Genomic DNA, 18398 nt, shown 5'->3' with positions numbered 1-18398 from the left:
TTACCATGTTTAACCCTTGCCAATCCTACTTGGCAAAAGATTATCGAGACAGATGCGTCTAATGTTGGATATGGAGGGATTTTGAAACAAGTAAATCCCAATAATAAGAGTGAATACTTAATAAGATTTCACTCTGGTAAATGGACCGAAGCTCAAAAGAAATACGCTACTGTGGCGCATGAAATGTTAACTATTGTTAAGTGTGTATTAAAATTTCAAGACGACTTATACAACCAAAAGTTTTTGATAAAAACTGATGCTCAATCGGTTAAATACATGTTTGACAAAGATTTTAAGCACGATGCTTCAAAATTAATATTTGCTAGATGGCAGGCTCAGCTAGCACCTTTCGATTTTGAAATACAATACAAAAAAGGAATTGATAATTCCCTTCCGGATTTTCTATCCCGGGAATATTTAGAATAGATTATGAATTATTATACCATGTTTTTGGATGATAAGGTACTAATCACTATTCTTAAAGTGATTAAATTAAATAGAGACTTACAAGAAGTTATACTTGATATTATTATGGCTGACATTATTCAAACAAGAGAAGAAGGCCGGAACCCCCCCTCTCTCTCTACTTTCTCTCTCCTCTCTCTCTCTCTCAACCAACCCCCTTTGTAAACACTTAGTTCATAGCTTAGTTTGTAAATCGAGTTCAAGAATTAATAAAAGTTTTGAAGTTCATCTTCAGGGCCTTGCTTCTCGGCCTACAAGGTACATATTTATTCTTCTTTTAAGTATTTTTAGTCTCTCTCCCTAGCCGTGACTATGTCCGGCTAAACGGATTCATATCTATGTTGAAGCACTAATTTCTCTTGCATATTAACCATGAAGAATCCAGACTCTTTCAAAATATAAAGAAATTTTAATATAGTTTCTTGATTTGGTTCCAAGATGGTGGTACAGTCGGTTCTGGTACTACTCTTATTGGCTTTGCCTTAATGGCTACGTCTAGCCAGCTGTGACATTAAAGCCCGCTGAAGTTGTCAAAAGGGCTACCTCTTTCACAGTTAGAACTGCTAGACACATGGGCTCAATAAGAGTATGTATCGGGCTTAGACAGGCCCCTTGCTTGGGTAAAAGGATATAGATCCTTCCATACAGTCATTAAACTATAATAGAATTTCCGTATATTTCGAATCCTTATTGGTCGTGCGGACTACCGCCAACCTTTAAAGTGTACTAAAGCAGCTAGATCTGGATGGCCGTGCGGACTACCGCCCGCCTACCTAGAACCCATTAGAGACTGTCTGAAATTCAGATTTCTAGCATCTCTAAGAGCTGCTAAGAAGGTCTCTGGTAACCCTTTAAGGGTTAAAGGTTTAAAAGCAATTTGAACCATACCAATATGCACATAATGGTAATGATGTTTATATAAATCAATATCATGCTTGTTTAACAAACGAATAGTCTGTTCAGATGAATTTAATGCTAAAGACTGTTCAGTCGTTTTTATCAATTGTTTAGAAGAAAGTTTATCAAACCAACCATAATCATAAATGGTTTTTATAGAAACTTTAGGAATTGTCCATTTATTTAACAAATCAAGGTTTTGAGGTATATCTACCTCTTCAAGTCTAGTACTTTTAGTACTTGTTTCTCCCAGATCCATTCCAAAAGCTTCATATCTATGTTGAATCTTTCATATCTATTACACAATTACCATGAAAATTCCTAGGCTCTGATACCATTTTACACCAGGATCTAGGTAGGCGGGCGGTAGTCCGCACGGCCATCCAGATCTAGCTGCTTTAGTACACTTTTAAAGGTTGGCGGTAGTCCGCACGACCAATAAGGATTCGAAATATACGGAAATTCTATTATAGTTTAATGACTGTATGGAAGGATCTATATCCTTTTACCCAAGCAAGGGGCCTGTCTAAGCCCGATACATACTCTTACTGAGCCCATGTGTCTAGCAGTTCTAACTGTGAAGAGTGTCAAAACCGGGATCCCCTCCCATTCTTTCTAAAAATTTCCCAAAATCTCTCTTTTCTCTCTCACACTCAAACCCCCCCCCCCCTTCCAACTCCCAGCACCAGAGGCCCCACCCACGCCACCAACGACCACCGCCCAGCTGCCGCCGCCCCGTCGCCGTCGCCTCTGCTGCGTCTCTCTCCTTCTCCACCTCCTAAAAATTCTAGGTTATAATTACAATTTATATCTTTTGTGTAAGCTTATAATGTTTTGTTTATTAGCTATGAATTAGTTTCAAATGACTAGTGTTTCAATTGATTATTTAACATTGTATTTTATAGAAACCTAGGGTTTAGGTTGTATTTATCATTATTTAACATTTTATAAAAATCTAGGGTTTATAGAAATCTAGGATATAAATTGAAACTTTTAGGATATGAGTTGAATTTTTAGGATATGAATTGAAACTTTTAGGATATGAGTTGAATTTTTAGGATATAAATAGAAATTTTAGGATATGACTTGAACTTTTGTGGATATGAATTGAACCTTTAGGATATAAATTGAACTTTTAGTTTATGTTTAAACTCGTAGGATAAGAATTGATGAACTTTTAGTTTTTAGGTTTTGTTCTTGTGAATTGAACTTGTACGATATAAATTGAAGCTTTTATGTATGACTTGAACTTTTTACGATATGAGTTGAACTTTTAGGAAATAAATTGAACCTTTAGCATATGTATTGAACCTTTAGGATATGACTTGAACTTTTAGTTTATGTTTAAACTCGTAGGATATGAATATAACTTTTAGTTTTTAGGTTTTGTTCTTGTGAATTGAACTTGTAGGATATAAATTGAAACTTTTAGGATATGAGTTGAATTTTTAGGATATAAATAGAAATTTTAGGATATGACTTGAACTTTTGTGGATATGAATTGAACCTTTAGGATATAAATTGAACTTTTAGTTTATGTTTAAACTCGTAGGATAAGAATTGATGAACTTTTAGTTTTTAGGTTTTGTTCTTGTGAATTGAACTTGTACGATATAAATTGAAGCTTTTATGTATGACTTGAACTTTTTAGGATATGAATTGAAACTTTTAGGATATGAGTTGAACTTTTAGGAAATAAATTGAACCTTTAGCATATGTATTGAACCTTTAGGATATGACTTGAACTTTTAGTTTATGTTTAAACTCGTAGGATATGAATATAACTTTTAGTTTTTAGGTTTTGTTCTTGTGAATTGAACTTGTAGGATATAAATTGAAACTTTTAGGATATGAGTTGAATTTTTAGGATATAAATAGAAATTTTAGGATATGACTTGAACTTTTGTGGATATGAATTGAACCTTTAGGATATAAATTGAACTTTTAGTTTATGTTTAAACTCGTAGGATAAGAATTGATGAACTTTTAGTTTTTAGGTTTTGTTCTTGTGAATTGAACTTGTACGATATAAATTGAAGCTTTTATGTATGACTTGAACTTTTTACGATATGAGTTGAAACTTTTAGGATATGAGTTGAATTTTTAGGAAATAAATTGAACCTTTAGGATATGTATTGAACCTTTAGGATATGACTTGAAGTTTTAGTTTATGTTTAAACTCGTAAGATATGAATATAACTTTTAGTTTTTAAGTTTTGTTCTTGTGAATTGAACTTGTAGGATATAAATTGAAGCTTTTATGTATGACTTGAACTTTTTAGGATATGAATTGAAACTTTTAGGATATGAGTTGAACTTTTAGGAAATAAATTGAACCTTTAGGATATGACTTGAACTTTTAGTTTATGTTTAAACTCGTAGGATATGAATATAACTTTTAGTTTTTAGGTTTTGTTCTTGTGAATTGAACTTGTAGGATATAAATTGAAACTTTTAGGATATGAGTTGAATTTTTAGGATATAAATAGAAATTTTAGGATATGACTTGAACTTTTGTGGATATGAATTGAACCTTTAGGATATAAATTGAACTTTTAGTTTATGTTTAAACTCGTAGGATAAGAATTGATGAACTTTTAGTTTTTAGGTTTTGTTCTTGTGAATTGAACTTGTACGATATAAATTGAAATTTTACGATATGACTTGAACTTTTTACGATATGAGTTGAACCTTTAGGATATGACTTGAACTTTTGTGGATATGAATTGAAGGTTTAGGATATGAATTGAACTTTTAGTTTATGTTTTGGAATTTTAGATTGCCGGAGGATTATTAGAAGAGGTTGATGACGTTATTAGACATGCAATAGAACTTCCACCAAGAATAACTAAGACACAGTACCTGGCAAAGTGTGCCTTTAATTGTTCTTCTCATTAGCGACAATGATGATGAGAAGGCAATGACATGTGTTTCAAATAGTGATGGTGTAGGTAGGAATTTAGTATTTTCTAAGTAGATAAAAGAAGAGCTTATAGAGTAATTTTGTACTTCATTTTCCATGAGGAAAAGAAGTTTAATTGAGAGTGACAAGGTTGATGAAGACGGAATGTGTTCCGTTGGTCATGGCAGTTCCCATAGAATGGGGATCATAAGACTCTATGATGACAGAGATTATAGGAAGTTTTGTTCTAAATTTTCTTTCAAGTCTGATCCGTACAAGCTTAATGTGATATTGGTGATATTTCTTCGGATTCAGACAATGATTTGACCGACAAAAGTATGGAAATGCTCTTAAAAAGAATTAAAGGTAAAATCTTTTCAGCATCCTTCTCTACCAAGAAAAATATTTTACCTTTAATTCTTTTTAAGAGCATTTTCATACTTTTGTCGGTCAAATCATTGTCTGAATCCGAAGAAATATCATATTAAGCTTGTACGGATCAGACTTGGAAGAAAGTTTAGAACAAAACTTTCTATAATCTTTGTCATCATAGAGTCTTATGATCCCCGCTTTATGGGAACTACCATGACCAACGGAAAACATTCCGTCTTCATCAACGTTGTCACTATCAATCAAACTTCTTTTCCTCTTGGAAAGTGAAGTAGAGAATTCCTCTATAACCTCTTTTATCTACTTAGGAAATGTTAAATCCTACTTATACCATCACTATTTTGAAACACATGTCGTTGCCTTCTCATTATCATTGTAGCTATAGATATCAACAATTGATCAAAGACACACCCTGTCAGGTACTGTATCCAAGTTATTCTCTGTATCCAAGTTCATCCCGAGTAATAGTACCACGAGGATAATCACCAAAGCCACCAGACAACTTTATGATGCCAATGAAGCAAGATGAGCTATTCAATGAAACTCGTATTGTAAAGAAGAAAGAGACTGATTCAGAAAGGAGGGTCGAGCCTCGACTATATACATGTAAGTTTTTTGCTTTTCATTAAGTATTTTGATTTACTTTTATATAAATTTTGAAATACTAATTCAATATATATAATTTTTCATATAGGTTCGCTTCACATGCAGCTGACGTGGGGGAATTCATACGCAGTCAACCACCTAATGAATCGGGCGAGGCAATCCAACTTTCGGACGAGGATGCTGAAAGAACACTCCTTGAGTACTTTATATACTTTGAACTAGACAAAAAAATTTAGTTCTATTGTGTTAGTTCTTTTTAGTTCGAATGGGCTTGTAATAAGCGTTAACTTAGTTTTGTTAGCTTAATGTGTTAGTTCTATTGATTGTTGCTTTTAATTGTTGTTGTTGTTGTTGTTGTTGTTGCTGGCATATAATGCATGTTTAGGATGTTTGGTAAGCTGGCAGGTGGTGTAGCTGCCAAAACAGGCAGTTTCTGCCAAAAATATTCCAAGAAAAGCGACCAACTTTGGTCTCTATTTGGTCGCATTTCACTATAAAAATAATTTTCTGGGCAATAGCGACCAAGGTTGGTCGCTACCTGCCCAGATTTCTATTAAAAAAATACAATTTCTGGAAATATAGCGACCAATGTTGGTCGCTTATCTTTAAAAAAATATTAAATTCTTGAATTTAGCGACCAACTTTGGTCTCTATTGTCCAGATTTTAAAATATAATATTTGGATTAGAGACCAAAGTTGGTCGCTTTCTAATGATTAATGATAAATTAAAAACAACGTATTTCATATGTAGAGACCAACTTTGGTCGCCAAATTTATATTATTAAATTAATATAGCGACCAAAGTTGGTCACTAAAGTCAAAATCAGAATATTTGGTCCTTTTACTTTAGAGACCAAAGTTGGTCGCTAATTAGCGACCAACTTTGGTCCCTAAAATAAAGGGACCAGCAATATTGCGACCAGGCATGTTTGGTAACTTTTTGGTCGCTTTTAGGCCTATAAGCGACCAACTTTGGTCGCTTTTTGTGGTCGCTTTTTACCGGATTTCTAGTAGTGGGTGAGAGACGAAATGGTGGGCTGAAAATATCAGAATGCTGCAAGCCCAAGGTGAAAACTAATGAGGAAATTATGGAGCATTTGAAACATGCTCCACTAAGTTGGTGAACAACTGTACAATGTGATATGGATGATTAGCCAATCAGGCATCATTCTGAATGATCATAAGAACAGGATAAAGGAAGACTCAATAGGTAAGGTACATTAACTAACATCAACTGGAGAACACTACTTACCGAAAAGCAGCAAAATAAAAAAAAGTTCAAACCCATGTAAGAATGTTCTTATCCCCTCCATTAATTATTCTTACTTTGGCCCGAAAAGGGGAAACATAGTAACAGAAATGCTGCTATTTTTGAGGTTTTGTAACAGAAGAATGTCTGATATAGAATAAACTTAAACAATGATGAGAATAATCCCTTACCTCCTGCAACAATGTACCTTCTAGCGTGCTGAAAATCCGGATCACTACAAGAAGAAAGTATAGAATTTGCAACAACGTTTTAGCAACAACTAAAATATTGTTGGCTAAAATTGATAAATGGCAACAACTCGATAAAATTGTTGCTATAACATAGACTTTTTGGTAACAAGATTTTCTTGTTGGCAAACATGTTAATTTTGTTGCCATATGCTATGATTTAGATACTAAATTTTAAATTTTAAAAATGGCAACAACGTTCTAGCAACAACTATAGTATTGTTGCCGAATTTCAATAAATGGCAACAACTAATTTTAATTGTTGCAAAAAATAGAATTTTTAACATAATAAAATTAAATTATAAATAGAATTGGCAACAATAAATTTCTTTTGTTGTTGGCAATACACATTAAATTGCCAGATACGTGGATTGTGGCCTAAAGCTTTTCTATTTTCCGCCAAAAACAAACGCGGACAAAACCAAAAGTCTTTTAATTACTTTCCCGGATTTTTAGCCCACTCTCTAGTAACTATTCTTACTAGGGTTTTTCTTATCGATTCTAATTCAAAGAGCTCCTCCCCTGTTGTTTATGCTGATAAGAAGAACGGCAACAAGACTTGTTGCTGCTGATCGGAGAGAACGGTAAGAACTCTATCTTCTGTGATTGTCTTTTATCAGGCCTACGTCTTTTCAAAACAAAGGAAAGGAAAAGAAATTGTTCCATATTAAACGAGACCACTCAAACTTAGTCTTGGAATACCTAGCAGCAATCGGGTTTGAAGTGGTCTGTTAAAACGGACAATAAGAAAAGAAGAAAAGTGAAGCGTCGACATTGTTGCCATAGTGCGACTTTTAAGGTTGATAATTTGATGTCTTAATTAAAAAGAATTCGAGAATTAGTGAGTAGAATTCTAAAGAAAAAAAATAATACACAAACTAGTTTGAATCCCTTTGAAAAAGAAAATTGGAATAATTCGGGCATCGAATCAAACCACCAGCTCAGTTTTTGCACTAGAATCTTGGAGAATTTCGTGGTTGAGGTACTTAATTGGGTATGTGCATCTTAAATTCTTCTACGCCCGAGTATGATTTGTGCTTTTTTCTCCTATAATTCCATATGCTTCAGAAAGCAACTTTGCATAAGTTTTTTTGTTTTATCGTTGTCCAGATTCTTGTTCCTTGCATTATTTTTTTGTTTCAAAGTTTGTCCACATTCTTGTTCCTTGCATAATTTTATTGTTTTAAAGTTTGTCCAGATTCTTGTTCCTTTTTTTAATGGACCTTTTTCTATTGTTGCAATAACATGAATTTGATATTATTTCCTCGAAGGATTTTGTGATACTATTTGTTGGTATACATATTATTATGCCAATAAGGTACGTGGGTTGTGGCCTAAAACATTCTAATTTTCCGCCAAAATCAAACGCGGAAAACTTTCGCTTTTTAATACTCCACTTTTTCCAAATTTTTAGCGCACTCTTTAATAACTATCTGCCTAGGATTTTTCTTATCAGCTATTCTTGAACGAGCTCCTTCTCTGTTGCGTCCTGCTTGATGCATCGTATTGCTGCTGATTGGAGAAGAACCGGTAAGAACTCTATCTTCAATTGTTTTACCCGATTACATATGTTTTAGTGGTATTTAGTTTTTGAAATTTATATATATTTGTGATGTTTTAAAAGATAGAAAATGTAAATTGTGTATGTAGCAACTACATATTTATTGTTGCCAGTTGTACAACAGAAAATAGAATATTATTGGCAAGAAGTGATTTTGTGGCCACAACAATACTTGTTGCTAAAAGCCTTTATAACATAATATTAACTACCCTCTCGCCAATTGTTTTGCCACAAGTAATATTGTTGCGAAAAAATAATAATTTATTGCAACAATAATTGTTGCGAAAAAATAATAATTTATCGCAACAATAATTGTTGTTGCTAAATACTTTCATAAGCCACAACCGTGTGACCAAAATATAATAAATGGCAACAACATTCTTTGTTGCTTTAAGAAAATACTAGTATTAGCACCCGCGCAGATGCGCGGACACTAACCATGTTAAATATTTGAGTTATTTGGATTATACGTAAAAAATCTTAAAATTTAAACCTTCTCGATAAATATAGATAATCATTGGATATTAATTAAGACATGAAAATGATTAAACATTTCTCAAATCTCCTAGTTATAATTCTATTTTTCTTTTTTAGTACCATTCTCCCGGTGTCATTGGATAAAAAAAAATAGTCAGGAAGCAAAATAATAACTCATATTTATGGCAAATCAATCAAAGGTTGAGACTATAAAGGACTCTTTGGATACGACTTGACTCTTTTACTACTGCTTGAACTCTTATTTGGTGTGTTGATATATTCTAAAATTATTTCTATTTTAAATTTTCAGTTTCTAAAATTTTATTTTTCAATAATAATTATTTTTATAACAATGTAAGTGAAAATATTATCCTTAATTCAAAACTCATTTTAGTCGACTATCTAAAATTTAAAAGTTCTTTAGCCAGTGATTTTCTTTCTAGTATGACTCCATTTTGATATTTGATATTAACCATATTGAATATGTGAGTTATTTGAATTATATGTAAATAACCTTAAAATTTAAACGTTCTAGGTAATTATGGATAATCATTAGATATTGTTTATGAAACAACTACATGAAAAAAGGCTAACATTTTCTCAAATCTCGTAGTGATAATTTTATTTTTGCACCATTCTTATTGGTGTCATTGGAACCTAAAAATAGTCACGAAATAATAACTCGTATTTATGAGTTTTGGAAAAGCACAAAGGTTAGCACAATATGAACGATTCTTTGGTTACGACGTGACTCTTTTACTACTACTTAAATTCTTATTTGGTATGCTATTATGTTTAAAAAAAATATTTCTATTTTGAAATTTCAATTTCTAACACATTATATATATATTTCAATAAAATAATTATTTTTATAATGATGCAAGTGAAGATATTATCCTTAATTTAAAATTCACTTTAATCGGCTAGCTAAAAATTTAAATGATTCTTTAGCCGGTAAATTTTATTTTAGTATGACTCTATTTTGAGTTTATCGATATCTCTAGCCACAAATTTTAAATTTTGAATACCCTATACGTATACAGATTTTTTGTTCTTTGAATCATTAAGTGTAGATTAATTGATTGTTATTATATAGGCGAAATACATAAACAGCCCCTCCAAGTTGTCCACAACGGTCATTTGAACACCTTAATTTAATTTCGCCTTGGACCGTTGTGGACAACTTGGAGGGGTTGTTTATGTATTTCGCCTATTATATAATATTGCATATATTGTCTTAAAATTGCTAAGCAATTTTTTCACCATACGTGGCTTAACCTCAATGTAAACTACTTAAATTACAATTAAATTCAAATTCGAATACCATATCACTTTGTTAGCAATAGTGATTTTTTAAAAAATGACACACAATGTAAATAAAAAAAATATTCTAAGATATCTTTATCTTATAATCTATGTATTTGAGTTGAAAAAAATATTTGAAATCGATGAGATTATCTTCCTAATTTTTTACACTCAACAAAGATGAAATAGAAGAAGAAATTCGTTGTCGTCTCTTATTTCTGGTTTTTAGATTTTTCATACATTTTTTGCTATATTTATTTTCTTTTATCTTATTTTTTTTTTATGTTTTTCTTTCTTTTGTTACACAAAATTAAGTTATTTCGTAATAAAATGATGAGTTTTAATAGAAATTGTCTACATAAGAACTCTATTTATATTTTAAATCTTTGGTTGAAATTTTGTCATATTTTTCTTTTGGCTTTATCTTATCAACCTAAACAGGAGCTCACCCAACCACTTAAACTAAAAAATTGAGATGTGTAATTTATTTATAATTCATATGTAACATGTGTATAATCATGTGTAATAGGTATATCATCTATGTATATTAGCTACAAAAAGTAAATAATAAATCTGGCCGGATATTTATGTAATAATCCATAAGATTTTGGTTTCTTGATTTTATCCATGATATGACTTCTATTATAATTATTTTAAAAACTCTCTACTAAAATTTAAAAATATCTTATCTTTTATTTTAAAAATTACATTATAATTTAAAAAATAATCCCATTTCGAAATAATTTGTTTACATTTTAAAAATAACTATTTCACGTCATACCAATTTTTTTTAAATATACTTTTCGTTACACTTGAAAATCGCTATAGAAACTATCAATTAGAAACAAATATCGCTCCTTTTGAATTCGATAAAAAAATCTTTCACATAATCTAATGATTCAAAACTAATATTTTTCAATGAAAAAAATACTACACCCTTGCAATATTGGTTTGACTGCAGCTAAATGAAGAGGTTTCGGCGTATATCCTTCAATTCCTAGAAGGTGTTAAATAGAAATTAGTCAATTATATAGTCAAAGTTTTGTTATTTGTTTGATGTCCATTTATATAAATTGACTCTTCAAACAAACATTTTTCAAAAATAAAAAAAATAACTTGTGTTGAATATTGATTGATTTTTGTAATGTTTCTTTCTCCAGCATGTAGGTTTACTTCATTATATATGCAAGTAAATTTTTATCAACTTTTAAACTTTTTTTTTGTTATAAACATAGATGTGTACCTTATATATTATATTTATTTAAAAAATTTGCTTTATTCAAATCTAGTTATAATGTTTTAAAGAATTATAATTATAGAATTTTAAATGTAAAAGAGTTTATAGTTATATGGGGTATTTTTTTTACCAGATGCGAAGTAGTATTTACATAAATTGAATTAAGATTACAAAAGTTCCTAATATAATTGCATATGATCACTAACCGAATTAAGTATGATAACATGGCAATAAAAGATATTTTTTTTAATTTAATTCAAATTTAAATACTTGCCACTTGGCTTAACCATAATGTCAATTATATATGGTAACTTTCTTGCTTTAATATATATATATATATATATATATATATATATATATATATATATATATATATATATATTTGACTAACATAGTCAAATATAGAATAAAGTTATCATATACTATTGATATTTATTAGTTTGCCACTTGGCTTAACTACATAATCAATTATATATGACAACTTTATAGCTTTAATATATATATAGATTTTGCAACAACGTTTTTTATTGTTGCAAAAACTTTTCCCATCAACATTTGTTGCAATGGCATGCAACAACTTTTCAGTTGTTGCCAAAAGTACTTTTCGCAACAATATTCAATGTATGGCAAATTCCATATTATCTTGTAGTGTTAGTGTACCCTTGGTGCTTGCTGTTGCCAGCAGGTTGCCTTCCCTCGTAAGAGAAAAACATGCAAGCACCGAGTCATGTGCTACAATAAATTTTGTGCTTTTTGATGCATATGTTCAACCCGAACTTGACCCTTTTGCAGACCAGGCAACACCAATACAAGTGGACTAGCAGCTTGTGAAACCTCACATAGCCCCTTTGGGTGCGCGATTGTTTCAATTTGAAACAACAACTTCAGATTAGAAAAGTTGTAGACAAATATCTTCTGCTCAAGAACTACTACAATGCAGTCCTGCCGAAGCCGGATGCTGCGCACTTCCGACCGGAAACATAGCTCACTGATGCAGCGGCTTTGGTTATCATCCCAAACCATGACCTTGTTTCGAGGATACTGTGGATGGTCTCCACGTCCAACAAACGTTAATATATTGCTGCGGAAGAGCATTTCAATAATTCCAATGCCACCTATAATTTCAAAGTATCGACAAAAGGACTCACGGAAAGGGTCACAGGTAAATATTCCAAAACCGCGATCAGTGCCGATAGCAAAACAGCCGCTGTCTTGATTGAACGAAACGTGGTATGCGGTTGATGAATGATTGGAAGAGGCATGATTAGAAGTAACATCTGATTCGGGGTTTTGGATAGACGATACATGAAGAGGCTTATCATCAACATGTTCAACAGCAGCTTGTTTTGGCTGCAGCTGATGTTGTTGTGCTTCTAGTTTCTCCAAGTAAGGTTGCAGCATTTGAGACTGAAACTTTGAACTAGTATTTGGGTGTGGAAAGGGAGAGGAGAAAGGGGAAAAGGTGGCCACGGAAAGGATAAGTGGATTTAGTGTCTGGTCTAATTATAAAGTGAGAAAGATATATTGTTTGTAATTGATGGGAATGGAACTAAATCAAAGCTTTCAAATGATGTACAGCACCACATTCATAGTCATTGATCTGCATCAAAAGAGGAGATGTAAAGCTGTACTAATACACAAGTAATAACAAACCAAAGATCACAACAAAATCACTTCAACGGAAAATGGTCAAACACTGACCAAATAAAGATTATTGTTTAAGTAGAATAAAGAGCCAGGCAATTGGTTCTCCCTAAGAGTAGAGGCATTTGGGCTAGGGAAACATTAAAGGGCCAACCAGTCACATGGTTAACTATAAAGTGGTCAGTTAAAACTTACATTCTCTGTATAGTGCATAGATACACAAGAGAATGAGAATGACACCATAACTAATCACCAGTGGGAGTAGTGCTGAAGAAAGTGCTATCAGAACATGATTTACGTATAAATACTTCTTTAAAAATATAAGAAGTTCTGCCAGACCAAAGAATGCTCGAGATTCTCAAGTATAAGGCACATTGTGAAATGATATTACGAAATCAGAACTAAACGTGCTTGGGCACACTGTAGTCAAAGGCTTGCTGAAATCCTATAAACAGGCTGAATGTTTCGCCTCGCTCCAGTGCAGTCATAAGGCGCCAAATATTAGTATTTGTGCTTATAATTAATATTTTTGAAAGAAAAAAAAATGTTTGTATATTTTTCTTCATTTATGCCTTTCTTTATTAAAGCCCGTGGTTTACACTTAAAACCCAACAGACCTTACGTGGGGTGCGCTAGGGTGACGGTCAGGGTAAAAATAGACCTAATATGTTGTATCTAATTACTGAATTAGTTGGAAATGGATCTAATTGAGTTGAATATATTCTACCCCAACTAGTTTAGAGTTTGACGTGTAATTCATTAGTTCAACCTGCAAGTTTCAACAATCAAATATACTTATAACAAATCATCATTCCTTCCAAATTCCTCAAAGAAGTCCAATTTACATGTAAACTGGGTGCAAGTTTCGTAGAGCCTAAGTCAACAACTCCTCCCCTTCTCAAGTACACAGGGGTGGCCTTGCATCACATTATCAAGTAGCACAATTTCTTTTTTGATAATGAGAATCCACGAGGGCCAGTCGGCTAATGGTTCGAATCGGTGTATAATGGGTAGTGGCGAACCACCTTATGCTAAGGATGTATAAATACTATATTTGTTGACTCCACCTATTTTCTTCGTGCATTTACTTTTTTATATTCTGCCACCTATTAATAAAATTCCTGGCTCCGACACTGATAGGATGACAATTTCCCAAATCCATTCAACTCGCCCAAGGTTGGGCCGCTCATTGATCCGCACATTGTTGAACTCATTCCATCTTGACCCAGTCCATCTCAGCTCATCTAAAGTTGGGATGATTTTTAGTCCAAATTGATCCATGAATAACTTTGCCAAAATATCTTTAAAATATTCTTTTTTTGTTTGATATGTTATATATGACCATAACAAAAGAAAAAACGTCTTATTTGGTAACTAAACAATTTTTAAGAAAATAAAACACATCAATTAAAGCTTAGTAAGAGTTCGACGGGTTGGGTATGACCCAAATTTTAGCTCATCTTGACCAGTCCATCTAAGCTCAAGACTCAAATAACTTTATACCGAGTTTCATTCTGCCACTTAAATACCACACTTCCGCAACGTATGCCTAACACACATCACTAGTCGCAGACTTACCACTAGACCAAAGCCATTGATCACATACGAACTTATGACACCACAACCATGATGCTTACATAAGAACACAAGGCATCACAAATGAAACAGGGTAGACAATAGCAAATATAAGCAAACAATATATATTCCGATGCGTGTTAAAAAACACGCATATATGATTGCCCTACTTATCCAAAAAGCAAAAAGAAACCAAATTTTCTTCTTAAACAATATCCAGCTCAACAAACCCAACGCTGAAAAAAGAAAAAGAAAAGAGAAGACAAATGCAGTTGTTTTCTATATATATCTGAACAGATACTACTATTGTATTGTAGATATATAAAATGTACGGCCAAACTTACTATCGAATAAAATCCGATTTCTATGTCTAATATAAATTCTTCTAAACTTTGAGTAAGGCTCCTAGCAAAGCTTTCTGGATTTGTATAGTTATTACGATTATTGGACATTAACAATAAAATTATTTTTTGCGATTAAACTCTTATGTTGTGAAAATCCTACTCGGTACTCTCTCTCTCTTATTCTATAGACTTGTATAGTTACCATATTATCTAAATTATGAACTGAGATTACCCCTTTACTACCTTTTTTTTAATCCACTCTGTTCATCTCTTCTTCCCAATCTTTTAAAGATTTTAACACTTTTCTTAACTCTTATTTCTTTAACCTCACCCCGGCCATGGTTAAACACTTACACCCTTCGTAATTGTTTTCGGGTTTTACTTAACCAGTTTCTCCTAGGAATTTACAGGTTAATCCATCATAATTATTAAGAAATTGGGAAGCTAACCATATATTAAGAGTGATATCTAATAATTGATCATATGAACATGAAACATAAAATTATACAGAATAGCAAAAAATTTAAAATAAACAGGGGTAATATCTAGCAGACACATAATTTAGATAAAGATAAGTAACTTACATGCTTATAGGAGAGAGATTTCCTTTTCGGGAAACCCGAAAAAGTCTACTGAGCTTTGGGAATTAAAAACGATCACACATAACCATAAGGACTTATTTATTTTACAAGCTTAGAGGAGGAACTACTAACGTATTCATAAGGAAATATTTTACAAAGTGTTTTGGAAAGGGGGTTGATGAAAAGGTTGGTTGGATGGGTTTTCTTCGGAGTGTTTTTCTTCTTCTTCTCTCTTGTTTTTCTTTTGCTTTCTTCTCTTTTTTATAGCTAAATTTTGGAACGGATTTGAAAAATGGATTCCAAACTCTTCCGAAATCTATCTTGTCCAGCCTTGCAGGGTACTTCATTGGGCCCCATCTTCACATGGCTTGGTCGGAGATTCCTTCCGTGTTTGTAACTTTTTCTTCCACTCAAAATTTTAACTTGTCTTTTAGCACAACTAACATTACTTCTTGTCACATCTTCTCTTCTTTATGTCACTTGTCACTTTTGTCTTTTAGCACAACTAGCATTTCTTTCTGTCACATCTTCTTTACTTTCTTGTTTTTCTCATTGGTACGCTAACATTATTGCTCTGTATACCAGCCTTGTCACTTTTCCTTTGTCTTTGGTGCTCTTTAATTGTTGTTTAACTGGGACTTTGATTTTATGTGTCTAAATTATGTATAGCTATTGAATCAAAACTCATTTCTTATTCATCTTTATATGGATCTTGAGCATCTTGATAATTTAGGTTGTCTTCATAGTTATCATCTTCTCCTGAACTTTGGGTCCTTTCTAGATTTGGACTTGGACTTGGACTTGGATTCTTAACCATGTGTTTGTCTTGTTCTTCCTTTTCTTGAAAAAAGTTTTCTAATGTCTATTTGAATATATTTTCTATTTTTTTCTTTTTTTTCTTTTTTGAAATTATACTCTTCTTTTTTAATGCTTCTCCTTATGTTAATGTTCTGGGTAGTCTTCTTCTTGATTGGCACGATCCGAATTTCCCACCATCGGGTGTCGTGATGGCGCTTACTATTGGAGCTAGGCAAGCCAAATATTTAAAACACCTTTCCTTCTTTCTTTCAAACAATATAATAAACGAGACAAAATTTAAGTGGAAGACTTCAACTCTAAAATAACTGAAAACCAAAAGTGCGGAAGTTTAATACACATCACTACCCAAGGTCTAGTGTCACTAGCTCACGGACTACTACAGAATACTACAAACAATGTCTGAAAGAAAATACATCATGTTTGTCGGATACAAGATGAGAAAACGCAAAACATGGAAAGGGGCTTCGGCTTGCGAATGCCAGCTAGGCTACCTCGAGAGTCCCTGGACTGAAAATAGCTCCCAAAAGTCCTACTACTGTAGTCCGTAAGCTGCTCCCTGATCTGTGCACAAAAATGCACAGAGTGTAGTATCAGCACAACCGACCCCATGCACTGGTAAGTGCCTGGCCTAACCCTGGCGAAGTAGTAACGAGGCTAAACAGGACCTACCACAATTAACCTGTACAATTATATATACAAGTGCAAGAAAACAATAACAAGATAATACAAAGTAAAGCTAGGAGGGGACATGCTATCGGGGAGTAACAGATAAAACTGAAATATCGGAAATAAACAGAAGAAACTCCGGTTCCCATGATATATATATATAGTGGACGGCATGCCATACAATCCATAATATCATATATAGGTGGACGACGTGCCACACGATCCCAATTTTCATATACCACGTGGTAGGCATACCACTCGTTCCCGTTTCATCTTTATCACAGTGCACAATATGTCACCGGCAACGGAGGCCAATAACCAATAATCACTCTAATTTGTGGTAGGCGTACCACCCGATCCCATTTCATAAAATCATACGTGGACGGCGTGCCACACGATCCCATAATATCATATAAAGTGGACGGCGTGTCACACGATCCCATAATATCATATATAAGTGGACGGCGTGCCACACGATCCCATAATATCATATATAAGTGGACGGCGTGCCACACGATCCCATAATATCATATATAAGTGGACGGTGTGCCACACGATCCCATAATATAATTCGAAACATCTGATTTTGTAAGGAGAGTCCCATTAGGGGAAATCAACAACATGTCACTCTAACCTGACAAGGGTACAACTAACAGCCCAAAATATCCCGACAAGGGAGAGTATATATATCGGTCTACACATCCCGACAAAGGAGTAATCACAACACATTCTCTTTTTAAATCCCTTGTTCCTCAACTAACACATTCATGTTCGAGCTAATGCTCCAAAAGTACACCAATCACAATTTTACCTCAACCGTTCACATTATATGAAACTCATCAAATAAACAAGGAGCTTGTGTCACATTATTCGAATTAAAAGCAATCAAGACTCACGGTCATGCTAGACTCCGGTGCATAGATAACCGTCACCATGCCTATACACCGTACTCCACATTAGCAAGTAGCAAATATCATCCTAATCCTATTCCCTCAAGCCAAAGTTAGAACAAACACTTACCTCGAATGCTCCAAACTCAACTCACGCTTCTAGTATAGCTTTACCTCTTGATTCCACCACCAATCCGCTCGAATCTAGTCATAAGTTACTTAATCACATTAATAATTACTAAATGAATCACTCCCCATGCATGAAAAATAAATTTTACAAGGTTTTTCCCAAAATGGTCAAAAATACCCCCCGAACCCACGTGGTCAAAACTCGAGGTTCGGACCAAAACTCGGTTACCCATTCTCCCACGAATCCAAATATATGATTTGTTTTGAAATCGGACCTCAAATTGAGGTCCAACTTCTCAATTTGTAGAAAACCTAGGTTCTACCCAAAACACCCAATTTCCCCCATGAAAATCTTTGATTTGAATTTGAAATCATGTTAAAAGATGTCAAGGAATAAAGAAATTAAGTTAGAA

General features: G+C 33.1%; 1 pseudogene; it reads right to left on the bottom strand.

The window, feature by feature from the left end:
- LOC104239756 (autophagy-related protein 18a-like) overlaps positions 1-15713 on the bottom strand; it is a 59209-nt pseudogene extending 43496 nt beyond the window's left edge.
- Positions 15714-18398: the final 2685 nt, after the last annotated feature.

Source organism: Nicotiana sylvestris, chromosome 8, assembly GCF_000393655.2.
Source record: "Nicotiana sylvestris chromosome 8, ASM39365v2, whole genome shotgun sequence".
Taxonomy (NCBI): Eukaryota; Viridiplantae; Streptophyta; class Magnoliopsida; order Solanales; family Solanaceae; genus Nicotiana; species Nicotiana sylvestris.
The sequence above is the reverse complement of the archived record's forward strand: the minus strand, read 5'-3'. Positions and strand labels throughout refer to the sequence as shown.